The sequence below is a fragment of the Anguilla rostrata genome, chromosome 15 (assembly GCF_018555375.3).
Source record: "Anguilla rostrata isolate EN2019 chromosome 15, ASM1855537v3, whole genome shotgun sequence".
NCBI lineage: Eukaryota > Metazoa > Chordata > Actinopteri > Anguilliformes > Anguillidae > Anguilla > Anguilla rostrata.
The window spans coordinates 7,999,291-8,012,531 of NC_057947.1; the positions used below are offsets into that span (position 1 = coordinate 7,999,291).

Genomic DNA, 13,241 nt, shown 5'->3' on the forward strand with positions numbered 1-13,241 from the left:
TCTCCCTGTCTCTCGTTTCCTCTCTTTCTCAGTCTCTATTGCTGTCTTGCTCTCGCGCTCACTCTCTCTCTTTCTCTTTCCCGGTCTCTCATTATTAAATTTTTTTTTCCCCCCTAATTTAAGAAATATTATTTCTTATTTTTATTTTTGCATTTTTTTGTGTGCATTATGTTGGTGATTTTTGGTTACTTATTTTCTTAATAATAAACGGAAGTTAAAACTAAAAGTGTCTCTCTTTTTCTCTCTCTCTCTTTTGCTCCCTCTCTCTCTCTCTCTCTCTCCTCTCTCTCTCTCTTCTCTCCTCTCTCCTCTCTCCTCCCTCTTTTCTCCTCCCTCCCTCCCTCTCTCTCTCCCCCTTTCGGTTTCTAAGGTGGCATTTTTCATCAGCAGTCCTCTGTGGGCCAGCGTTCTCATGGCGGTGAAAGTTTGAGTGCCAGGAGGTGGCTTTTTCTATTTGTTTGTTTCATGCTACGCTGCACCAGCCACTGACCTGTGGTAGCCGTGTCGCGCGAGATGCAGACGGGTTCATCCAATCAAAGAGAGGCTGGAAATTAACACTGATCTTTTCATTCTAGAATGGGGACCATGGGAAGGCCAATTTCATGGCTATTCCAAGACCCAAATATTTTATATACATTTGATCAATCGTATCTCTCTCTCTCTCTCTCTCTACCTCCCTCTCACTCTCTCTTTCTCCTTTCTCGCCCTCTCTCTCTTCTCTGACACTGTATGTTTTATTTTATAATAACCTTCTGTGAGTACTATGATTTAGAAGATTATTTATTCCGTAAAACCCCATTATTGGGTTCAAATACTGTGATCGTTTATTGTTTTATTAAAAAATACGGTCAATCCTATGAATACGGTACAATAGACATAAATTGGGGGAATATCACTAAACTGAAATGAGCACTGTTTAAGTATACAGCTAAATATAAGAATTTGGGGAAACACTAAAGTGTATCTAAAAAATATATATATATAGTAAAGAATGAAATAGCAGGAATTTTACTTTGGTATCAATGCTCTGCAAACATTTGCCAGTGAAGGTTTTTTAATTTTTTATCATGCTTTGAGTCCAAACAGCAACTTAAGAATAAATAAAGTATTTGGAACATATGAAACATTTATACACTTGAATTTCGCACGCGGCCTGTAGCGGACTTGGTATATGGTGCGGTCGTCACACACGCAGCATTTATGAAATATTTATCTTTGCTTCCATGCCTTTTATTTATCCAGGGAAATTTTGAAAATTGGAAAGTTCATGTTTTAAATCAGTTTTGAATGAAGTGTTTGTGTGTGTGTGTGTGTGTGCGTGTGCGTGCGTGTGTGTGTGTCTGTATGTGTATGTGCGCACACGTGTGTGCATGCATGCACCCCAGTGAGCAAAAGCAGAATCTAGAGAGGTGGAAGACATTTTGACGAGGTTTCGCCCCAATATAGCTTTTATATTGTTTTACCTGGATATAGCCTGACTACGTCCTAGTCGACTAGAAAGCTTTCACCTTTCAACTAAATGTAGCCAGGTTTGCATCTGAAGGCCTAGACAGTGGTTCACCGACTTTTCCCCACAAAAATGTTAACACTAATGTGTGTGTGTGTGTGTGTGTCTGTGTGAGAATTTCATATTTGAAACATAATGGGCTTGTATTCTTTGTATTCACTTTGTATTCGCTGGCTCCTGTATTCTTTGCGTATGGGAAACTGTCCGACGGTCTGCAGTTTTAGGTACTGTCCGAAGCGTGCAATCTGCCTCGGGAAATGCAAGGGTCACCCCAGAGCGTTTACATGATCGGTTTGATAGGAACGCTTCCTCTGTGTTGAAAGATCTCCCTGAAGCCACTTCCTTTTCCTGATTCTAACAGCTATGAACCGTTCTGTAAGATCAAAGCCCAGTCAGGTGATTTTAATTGTATTCATGGTCAGTTGTGGTCAGTATGCAACACCGATGATGCGTCTGCGCAGCAAGACTTTTTTTTAATGTCGTGTTCTCTGAGATCTTTGTTTCACATAAAAAATAAAATTAAATGTTTTTCATTTTTAAGGCTCGCACACACACACATCAAGCTTTTTCCTCATCTGTTACACTCCGCACTCGCTTCTCTCTTGTCTTTCCTGACATTTCTTTCTTTTCTGATCATCCCAGAAGCGCTATTTCACCGAGGTACTGATTTCACGTATAAAACCGATGGCAAAAGCCAATTATTTTCAAATAGACAAATCGCACTGAATCGAAGCAAAAGACGTAATTACACCTTCATGTGAAGTGTATCATACGGGTAACACTGCACCTGACAACAGCAAAGGCTGCAACGGAGTACAAATCAGGCCCCTTACTTTCCTTTGTTTTGGACCGCGTGACGACACGCTGTGTCTCACCCACGCCGGCCGCGTGTGCGTTAACGACCACCTGCAGCACCGCGCGCGGCAAAGCGCGAGAGACCGGCCTCTCCGCGAGGTTGCCAGGTACGGCCCTGCCTTTCCTCGGCCGTCGATAATACTGTAAGTCAACAGTGTAAGATCCCCCCCCCCCCCCCCACTCGCCGTACAGTATACGGTGTGAGCGCGGAGGGGAAGGCCGGGGACAGATGGGGAAGCAGGTGTTTTATTGTAGTGTTTCTCGGCCCGGGCTTCGATGCGTCTCCGGTCCTAATCTCTCTCTGAGATGACAAAGCCCCCTTAAACCCCAGGCTGGGACCCCGCCTGTCTTCTGCCACGCGCTCCTGCCTCCTCCCGCAAACACCGTCAAAATCAACACCAACCTTTACCAGCTCCAAGGCCCCTGTGAGACGCCCGCCAGCTCAAATGACCAGCTGAGTAAATCACATATATATATAGTTCCACAACAGCTAACTGTTTGCTCCTTTTGGTCTCCCTGCCCACTTCAAAATGAAAATTGGTGAGGTGTTGTCATGTACTAAAAAAAAAAAACAACAAAACTAGAAAACTGTGCCTTATTCTCCAAATGTGACGAGTTGCCGTGGAAATGCGCGGCGCGTCGCCCGTTCCCGGGTGACGGACGGCCCCCGCGCGCGGCTCCCGGTGTTCGCGCTCGCGTTCCCGCTACGGCTCTGTTCATGCGTACTCCATCGGCGCGTTCAGGGGACTGCGTAACGTCAGGGCGTCGAGAGTCGCTTTCAACAACAATGATTTATCAGGCGCGCAAAAACAAAAAAATAATGGCGGCATCCTACCCGGGAGTTGTGGGAAAACTCATGGGCACAAGATATACTGTAGTTTTAAGCTCTATTTGATGAATGTGAGCCGGGATCCTGTGGGATAGATTACTTTAAACCTGCTCTTTTACTTTCTAATCCTGACTTGATTTGATTTGGACTTGAATACAGCTGCCTGGAAACTCGGCAGCAAATAGCGAGTGTCTCGCGGCTGCTGTGGGACAGGTCGACTCCTTCCTCACCGGAGCGGGGGGGTGGGGGGGGGGGGGGCATGTTTTAGGCTGTGTGTTTCCTTATTTATTGAATGGGTGGGCTGGAGGCTTTGTAATGCTCATTATAATTGGTTTTCTGCTTGAACTTTCAAAAACTGTCATGTCAAAACGCGATCAAGATTTCTCCCCCCCCCCCCCCACCCAACCCCCCCTCACTGTTTTCCTTTAAATTCTGCCATGGGCCCTGACTCTGGATGTGCCACTTGACAAAGTTGCAACAATATCCCCGGGGTTCCTTTTTGAGTATTTCCTTTTCTTTGAAAAGCGCACAAAGTCACTTAAATCTGCAGAAATGATCACGTTCTTAAACTTTTTCAACTTGACGTCCCAAAATGATGCCATAGATGTTTTTTTTTTATTTTTTTTATTTCAGTCCTGGAATCTGCATTACAGTATGTACTGTACTGTATGTAACCTGGAAATATCAGCACTCCAGGAGAAACATTTTCTTCCTTATTTGACTGAACTAGTTTATTGGTGTATATCAATTTTTGCAGGCAAGAGGTTTTCTCCAGCTAAATTTGAATTATTATTATTATTATTATTATTATGCTTAAACCATAAAGGCCATACTGTTATACACATATTTAAGACCAGCTGCTTTGTATCCATTCGTGCCTTAGTCAAAAGTGTGGCTCTCCAGATTTACTGACAGCATGTAAACTAAGTACGTGATGCAATCCATGGTCTGGAGTTTGCCATATTTTACAGTAAAGGCCCACGGCGAAAGAAGTTATTCGCCTAAGCAGTAACTAATGAAGCATACAGTGTAATTCCATTGTTTATGTGCTTCTTAAGTATACAGCCCATATCAGTATCATGAATTGTCACTGAAAATTGTCACATGACTAGTTATTCACATGCCTCTTACTCATGATGTGGCAGCATGCGAAGGCTGCAGGAAATGCGACTGTTCAGAGCCACTGATAACCAATTACAAGGCAGAAGTGACGCGTGCTGGCTAGCGTCCGCTACACACTGAGGGCTGGGGCGCTAGCGTCCGCTACACACTGAGGGCTGGGGCGCTAGCGTCCGCTACACACTGAGGGCTGGGGCGCTAGCGTCCGCTACGTGCTAAGGGCTGGGATGCTAGGGGCTGGGGCGCTAGCGTCCGCTACATGCTAAGGGCTTGGGCGCTAGCGTCCGCTACACACTGATGGCTGGGGCACTAGCGTCCGCTATGCGCTAAGGCCTGGGGCGCTAGCGTCCGCTACGTGCTAAGGGCTGGGGTGCTAGGGGCTGGGGCGCTAGCGTCCGCTACGTGCTAAGGGCTGGGATGCTAGGGGCTGGGGCGCTAGCGTCCGCTACATGCTAAGGGCTGGGGCGCTAGCGTCCTCTACGCGCTAAGGGCTGGGGCGCTAGCGTCCGCTACGCGCTAAGGGCTGGGGCGCTAGCGTCCGCTACACACTGAGGGCTGGGGCGCTAGCGTCCGCTACACACTGAGGGCTGGGGCGCTAGCGTCCGCTACACACTGAGGGCTGGGGCGCTAGCAGATGAAGATGGTAAATGGTAAATGGACTGCATTTATATAGCGCTTTTATCCAAAGCGCTTTACAATTGATGCCTCTCATTCGCCAGTGCAGTTGGGGGTTAGGTGCCTTGCTCAAGGACACTTCGACGCGCCCAGGGCGGGGTTTGAACCGGCAACCCTCCGACTGCCAGACAATCGGTCTTACCTCCTGAGCTATGTCGCGCCACACTTAGACTCCCTTAGACGTATGAAGAGGGTCTAGGAGCATGTGAGGTTCATTCCACACTGATTCAAAAGAAGAAAATCTCTGCACAAGTTCAGGGCAAATGCACTCGGGCACAGAGAAAATGACGAATGCTGCTGACATTTTACACAGCAACATCTCACACAGAAATAATTTGAATCACAATTTCAATTGAAACGTCACTTTCTTAAAGTAATGAAATCAAAGCAACTCAATGAATGCCCTTACTTTGTAGAATGACCATTGACACATTGACCACTTATGCATTATGTGCTTTGCATAAGTGTTATTCTGTATTCCTTTTTATTTTTATTTTTTTTTGCTATCCTTCCTCGGGCATTGCCCCACTCTTCTGAATGCATCATTTGGTGGTTATACAATCCAGTGACTCTGTGCCATTGATTCTGACCAAACAAATTATGTTTTTTTTATTTTTTATTTTGTTTTTTTTTCTGTTCAGAAAGCGTGTGTACTGTATTCTAAAGCGTGCTTCTTTAATATCTCCTCTTTCACCATAGGGCATTTATTGCTCTTCTTTCTAGTTCAGTAACCAGTGAGCGGAGGGTTCATTAAAACTAATTGAATTGGAAACATGTCTGCCTTGGGAAATGTTAACTCTTTGTTTGTCTTGGCAAATGGCAACAGCTCCTCCTCCTTTAGGTTGGAGATTAAGTCAAACAACAACGCTAACACGTTCAGTATCGGAGCATGTTCCTTCCGAAACCAAAACGATCCCCTCAAAAAATGATTTTGAAGTAATTCGCTATTTGTGACAAAACATTTCCATAATATCGACAAGTATATGTGCAAGGTGATAATGAACAAGAGAGCAAATGCTATTATATAAGACAAGATGTAATTTACTGAAATTTTCTATGCTATTCATGTACACCTGCTTGAATCTGCATCAAATATGTCTACCGTTGCTCTCCATAGCAATTATACTGATAGTAATCCTTTCCTGTTCGCAACGCAACTGAGCCCTCGTCCAGATGTAGGACTGAGCGTGCCGACCGCACTTGAATTAATAATTTGACAACATCCGTCAGAAATCAATGCGTAATAACGGACAGCCCTACAGCAACTATTATGGAGTAAATATTTATGACTGATTTGACTGCCCTTCGATACCAGTCAATCTCCCTTAAAAGGATCTTTGCAAATCATTAACCTCCCTTTACTGGCCCTCTCCCGGGCTGGTAAAGGCCATTAGAGCGGGGGAAGACAGAGGGGTTTGATTTTTGGGCCCTCATTATTCACCGCTGATTTGTCTGTTCACTTCATTGTTCATACATGGCTGGTGAATTGATCGCCGGTTCAGTCTTATGAATGATAAAGAAGCCGTGGCAGTGGGGCTGAAAGCACTCATTCATTTCCTGAGGGGGGTGCGGGGTGGGGTGGGGGGGGGGGGGGTCAGGGAGTGTGGTAGGGGGTGCGGGGGGAGGTTAGGAAAGGTGGTGGGGTCTAATTCTGGTACGTACCAAAACATGTACATTGTGTTGCGCATACATACTAACAATATTCTCTTCTGCTTTGCCTCCATTGACACACTGGAACATGTCTAGGAAGAGCTCAACTGCTTTCACTCTGGTTCCTCCTGAGGTTTCCATCCAGGAAGTGTTTTCCTTGACACTGTCACCCACTGGCTTCCTTTGTGGGAGGTTTAGGCCAGAGTGTACTGTGAGGTGTGCTGTGGCAAATTGTAAATGAACTATATAAATAAAATTTGATTTGATTTGATTTGATGATTCAGCATTCAAATCATTGACCCGACAAGCTATGTGAATCACATAAAAGCCACAAATTGCACAAAAAAGTATCTTGAAATTGATGTACTGAATATATATGGAACATAACACATATTTTTACATATGTATTGTTTTGCCATACCTTGCCTGAATTTAATAATTTCCTTTAATTTACTTTTTATTATAATGATGGTAAACACTCAAAAAGTCAAATACTGAAAAGCACAGTCCACATAAGAAGCATATGCATGGTTTCGGAGCTAATTATAATGTTTATTTCACTCCTCAATATAATATGCAAATAAACCACAAGGAGAAAGAATCAATGTGAATGAATCGATGTGCCTGCAAAAAAAAAAAGCAAATAGATATTAATGACATACAACAAATTAAGCATTTGAGTACATACAAACAAGTACATGAAGGTTGATATTTTTTTTTTGCATACAGGTATTTAAATTGTTATTGAAATGGATATTATAAAAAAGACAGACTGACTTCCAGAGGAACATGGTCTTTAATGTAGTAAAAGCTCAGGACAAAGCACATGGCACATTATCCTGGGTCTACATGTTTGAGCTCAGAACTGCAGTGCAGCCTGAAGAGAAGCGCACTCCAGAAGCTAAGCCGAAGGCAGTCTAATTGCAGCGCGTCTCGGTGCGCGGCAGTGTTGCCGTCATGTGACTCAGTGTGGCACGGCGGGTGGCGAATTGTCTTAGGCAAGGCTACCCGGGCTCCTCGAGCTCGCCGCTGGTTTAATGAGTAGATTTATATATCCGAGTCGCCATGGTACGATCCGGTGAACTGTTCTCCGAATGGACATGGCATATTTGCTCTTGTGAGTTGCATGCATTTTGAGCAGGCCAGTGACAATGGATATTTTTGACAAGAAATAGCGCTGGCAAAATTGATTGTTATGGAAATATAAGAATTTGGGGGGGAAAAAACACTGGTTATTACTCTACCATCATGGCATGTGTTAAGTCAGCAATAAATATTAAAATTTTACACGGTCCAGCCAATCCTAACGTCACAACACGTATTCAGTGAGTTACAGAGATAAAAAAAATGAACATAGGTCAAAGGACCACTGCTGTAAATGGTCTACGCCCCTTTACAGCAGCACCTTACTGTATTCCAGAAGGCTGCATATTAAATATGGCCTGCTTTATCAATAAACATTTATGAAAATGATGACCCACAGTATGCAGTCTTGGCTAGGTAATTGCAACAGGGCCATTGCATGAAACAACAGGATGTGACATAGAGCCTTAAATCCAGCACACAGACACATCCACGAGGATCTGTAGATATTTCTGGTAATAATATTGTATTTTTTAAATTTTTTTGTATCGTTAAAAACTCATCAGCATTATACGTGTGGGCTAACCTTGTGTATATGATAAATATATCCACTCTAAAATTAAACCACAACAAACAAATCTTTTCAGTCTTTATCTGCTGTGTTCAATGATTTACATTAATCTTATTGTACTGGGGTGAGAATCGATGATGTCGCTCAATACGTATTTGATCTATTCATTGCCAAAGTGGGTAACTCCTCAATATCATACACAATGGATGATTCTGTTTGCAGTAATCAGCCATTAGTTTGACGGAATCATGTTGCAGGTGCTGTGGGGGTCTGGGGAGGGGGGCAAAGGGGGGGGGGGGGGTAGTAGCGGGATTGCGGTAGATGGCGGGTGTGGAGGTTACCACTGATCCACCAATCGCTTGGGGAGCGTGTGTCGTCCTCCTCGTGTTATTAGACTGAGACAATGGCAAGGTTCCTGCTAAACTGTTTGGTCATAGGAGCTAAACCCAGGACTCACCCTGTCTCATAACTGTCTTCAGCTGCACTTGAGAACACGCCCATCGTTCATCAAGGCCACAGACGGACAGGAGCGGATGTGGTTCAAGACTAGCATGTCCTGACATCCAGTGTTATCTCATCTCTTTCAGAGTGAGCCGAATCAGAGACACTTCCTTTCCAGTTTGACCGTTGTCGGGTAAACCCGGAGTTTAATTTTTAATTCAACTGGCCGTTTACAATTAGCATTTTTCTCCTCAGGTGACGTTATTTTGCAGCGAGGATTCATGCGACTAGACGACACCTAAAATACCACGAAGGTCCATAAGTCAAGTAGAGCGCCATGGCAACACCTAGCATCGATGCTCCGCTCACCTAATCCCAGTGCATGTAAGAAATGCCATGTGCTTCCTCATCATGCACAGAAGATATTATGACCCCTAATGTCAGGATTCAGCCAGAATAATACATTGCATAAACCCAGTTGTCAGTCTGTATTGTCTCAGAAACCAGTAGATCGAATGACAGTGTTGAAATTCCAGCAATGCGATAATTTAAAAAATCTATAAACATCTTGTTTTAGGGCATTTTGCACCTTTGTGGCGAGCCATTATTTATTATTAATAGCATTTTTTTTTATTGGAACTCCAATGATACATGTAATGAATAAGTAAATCATAGCACATAGCAGTTACAATGACAACATAGCACGACAACATTTAGTGTCGGACAAATGTAGAGAGGAGTGGGCTCATAATTCTAAGTTGCGGGAGAATTATAATGTTCTACAATGTTCCAGTTGTAACCCTTTTATGGCCAATACTCCACCCTGGCCCGGGGCCATTTCAGAAGATTCAGCGGCATCCTTGTAATTATGAAGCATTCGCACTGCCTGTTCAAGCACTTAAGACAGCAGATATGCCGACGGTCCCACTCCTGCGGAAGACCGCAGACATGTCATTTCTTCTACTTTGTTCCTTTTTGTCTTTATTTTTAGAGAAATGCGGGCGAGCGGTCAAAGAGTGAGCTCCGGCGAGCATCAAGGTGATGGCTAAGAGCAAGAATCGTTCCTTTTTTTTTCCCCCGGAAAATTGCCATATTGAACGAAAAATGCCGGGTGATTTGTTCTTCTGCTGCTTTTTTTTTTTTAAATAGATCTCTTCCCGTCAACAATAAAAGAGACCATTAATGCACGAGGCCAAAGTGCGATGTGACTACATTCCCCATAAACATGTACATCTGCGGTCCGAAGCGTTTACGGCATGCGTGCAGTGCGAGGACCATTTTAAGCCACATTCCTCCACAAGAGTTGAAATATCAGTCAATACAGATGAACTTATGACACTGTCATTGCTTTTATGTAGCAAATCATCTAAATGCCAGCAAACCTCTTTTGAACGTAATTCTAATCTCTCTGGGGATTAAAATATTCCGGAGGATCTAATCATTTAGACAATTCATTGCCCTGTATGGTCAGTTTGTTATCATTGTAGGGAAGTCCCAGACATAGCCTCAGAACCAAACATCATTTCTCTTTTAATAAAAATTAAATGAAACAAAACATGACAGTGCTGGAAAAAAATGTGTTTTTGATTAACGCTAAGCAGTATCGTAATCGTAGTCACTGGTTTAAGCTTTTTTCCTAATTCAATGTGATTAGTTGATATCACATTTAGGTTACTTAGTGTTGTCTGTTCACACAGTATATTAGTCACACCATGGGGGCATTCCATATTACTATGAAGCTTGTCCTTAACTCTACTCAAATACTGAGTAGTAGATTTAAATTAATATTAATGAAATCCTGATAACTTTATATGAAACTCTATGTCTTCACAAATGTAAAATTGTGTAGTACAGAGCCAGATCAAAAAAGAAATATGGCCCATAAATTATGATACTCACTATACATATATATACACACACACGCACGCCGAGCATCATAATGTTTGGGACAAAGACATATTTCTTTCTTGATTTGGCTCTGTACACAATATTAGATCTGTGATAAAAAATAATTCACATGTGGGTAAAGCCCAGATCCTAAGGTTTTATTAAAGGGTATTTTTATACATTTTTGTTAGGCCATGTAGAAATTACAGCACTTGTCATACATGTCCACCCCCCCCCCCCCCATTTCAGAGCACCATAATGCTTCAAATGCGTTTCTGATTAGTCAGGTGTGTTCAATTAATACGTTAGTGTACCAGGTTTCAGTATCTAGTCTTGATTCTAGGCTTTTGAATGTCTTTGGAGTGTGTAACTGGAGTTTGTCAACATGAGGGCCAGAGTTGTGTTAACAAAGTCAAGGAAACCAGTATGAGAAATAATAATAAATGAATAAAAATCAGGGATATAGGCCAAACCAAAATCCAAATCAACAGTTTGGAACATCATTAAGAAGAGAGCACTGGTGAGCTCATTAATCGAAAAGGGCCTGGTCAGCCAAGGAAGACCTCCCCAGTTCATGACCATATAATTCTCAACATAATGAAGAAAAAACTCCCAAAAACATATCCAACAGATCAGAAACACTCTTCTGGAGGCAGGCGTGGATGTGTCAGTAACTACTGTCCGCAGAAGACACAAACAGACGTATAGAGGCTACACAGCAAGATGCAAACCACTAGTTGGCTGTAAAAACAGGATAGCCAGGTAACAGTTTCCTGAAAAGTACCTAAAACAGCACGCAGAGTACTAAAAAAGGTCCTGTGGAAAGATTCACTTTTTATCAGAGAGATGGCAAGAGCAAATGGCCAAAAGGAGCTGCCCAAGATTCAAAGCATCCTCCTCATCTGTGAAACTTGTGTGGTGGGGGTATTATGGTTTGGGCATGTATAGCTGCCACAGTTACTGGCTCGCTTGTCTTCGTTGATGACGTAAATGCTGATAGCAGGATTAATTAATAAGTTTACAGAAGTACCTTATCTGTTCACGTTCAACCAAAATGCCTCGAAACTCATTGCATGCCTCTTCATCCTACAGCAAGTCAGTGATCCCAAACATACTGCTAAAGCAACAAAGGAGTTTTTCTAAGCAAAAAACGGGAAAATTCTTGACTGGCCAAGTCATTCATCCAATCTGAATCCAGCTGAACATGTGTTTCACATGCTGAAGAGAAGCTTGAGGTGACCAGCTCCAAAAACAAGCAGGAGCTAAAGACAGCTGCAGTACAGGCCTGGCAGAGCATCACCAGAAAAGACACCTAGCACCTGGTGACATCTATGGGTCACAGGTTTCAATCAGTCATTACATGAAAATGATATGTAATATGTAAGTACTGAACATGACTACTTTCATTTACCTAACATTATTATGTCCCAAACATTATGGTGCCCTGAAATGGGGCACTATGAATAAAACGTGCTGTAAGTTCTACATGGTGAAACCAAAGTGTATAAAAATACCTTTAGAATCTGTACTTCAACTACATGTGAATTGTTTGATTAAAAATATAAAATTGTGCAGTACAGAGCCAAATCAAGAAAAAAAGAATCTTTGTCCCAAACGTTATTTGTGTGTGTTTGTGTGTGTATCTGTCTGTGTTCGTGTTTGTTGTTTGTGTGTGTGTGTGATTGTGAGTGTGTATCTGTGTGTGTGTGTTTGTGTTTGTTTGTGTGTGTGTGTGTGTGTGTGTGTGTGTGTTATTGTGAGTGTGTATCTGTCTGTGTGTGTTCGTGTTTGTGTGTGTGTGTGTGTGTGTGTGTGTGTGCATGTGTGTGAGTGTGTGGGCAACAGGATGTTGGATGTTGTCATGTGTGGGTCTTTGCGTGTGCACCATATCCTGTGAAGGGCAGGCAGGTTCAATCAAAGAGAGGCTGGAAATTAGCACTGATGTTTTCATTGCAGAATGGGGACCATGGGAAGGACAATTTCATGGCCATTCAAAGACTGAAATACGTATGTATATACATTATGTACTTGATCAATGCAAGCATATGGTGCATAGCTTACATCTTGTGTATCAAGGGGATTCTACAGACAGAGTAGGGAACTACAGACATACTCAAGAACATCAGATACATTGAAAATGCATTCATATTCCATATTCCATCTATATTCACATAGCATAATTTCCCTTGTGTTAAATGACTCCTTTTGACATTTTAAGAAAGCCATTGCATAAAAAAATGGGTTGATTCAAAGTGTTATAACGACGATTGCAACATGCATGCCTCTTGAGGTTTGGGAGAACTTGGTATTGATATGAACAGTTCGGTTCAATTCATATTTATTGAGATTTTTTTTAAGAATTGAGAAAAAGATTTTTTTTCCATGGCGATGAAAAATGTCTTTCTTTAAATGCAGCTGCAGAGGTTAGCCAGGGTCAGAACCCAGTATGCTGTGAATATTAACTGTGAAAGGAGCAGGCCTAATTAGCTCCTGCGTCTCTATCCAGCCCTGTCAGACTCGTATCGCTATATGGCTACGTATACAGTAGCTGGTTTCACTCATTATGCATTCATTTGTTGGGCCTTTGTTTTCCATATCCACCCGTACCGGCCCCTTACTTCCAT

The 13,241-nt window shown here is 42.7% G+C and overlaps 1 long non-coding RNA gene across 2 annotated transcripts in view; it reads left to right on the forward strand.

Moving 5' to 3' along the window:
- Positions 1-13,241, forward strand: part of LOC135240474 (uncharacterized) — a 149,259-nt gene that overhangs the window by 106,695 nt on the left and 29,323 nt on the right. Inside the window, exons 2-5 of one of the 2 annotated variants that reach the window (XR_010325705.1) lie at positions 8,769-8,877; positions 8,986-9,114; positions 9,722-9,841; positions 12,574-12,624. This is a non-coding gene — a long non-coding RNA (uncharacterized LOC135240474). The remainder of the gene's footprint in view (positions 1-8,768; positions 8,878-8,985; positions 9,115-9,721; positions 9,842-12,573; positions 12,625-13,241) is intronic. The other variant, XR_010325704.1, reaches the window with a different exon arrangement.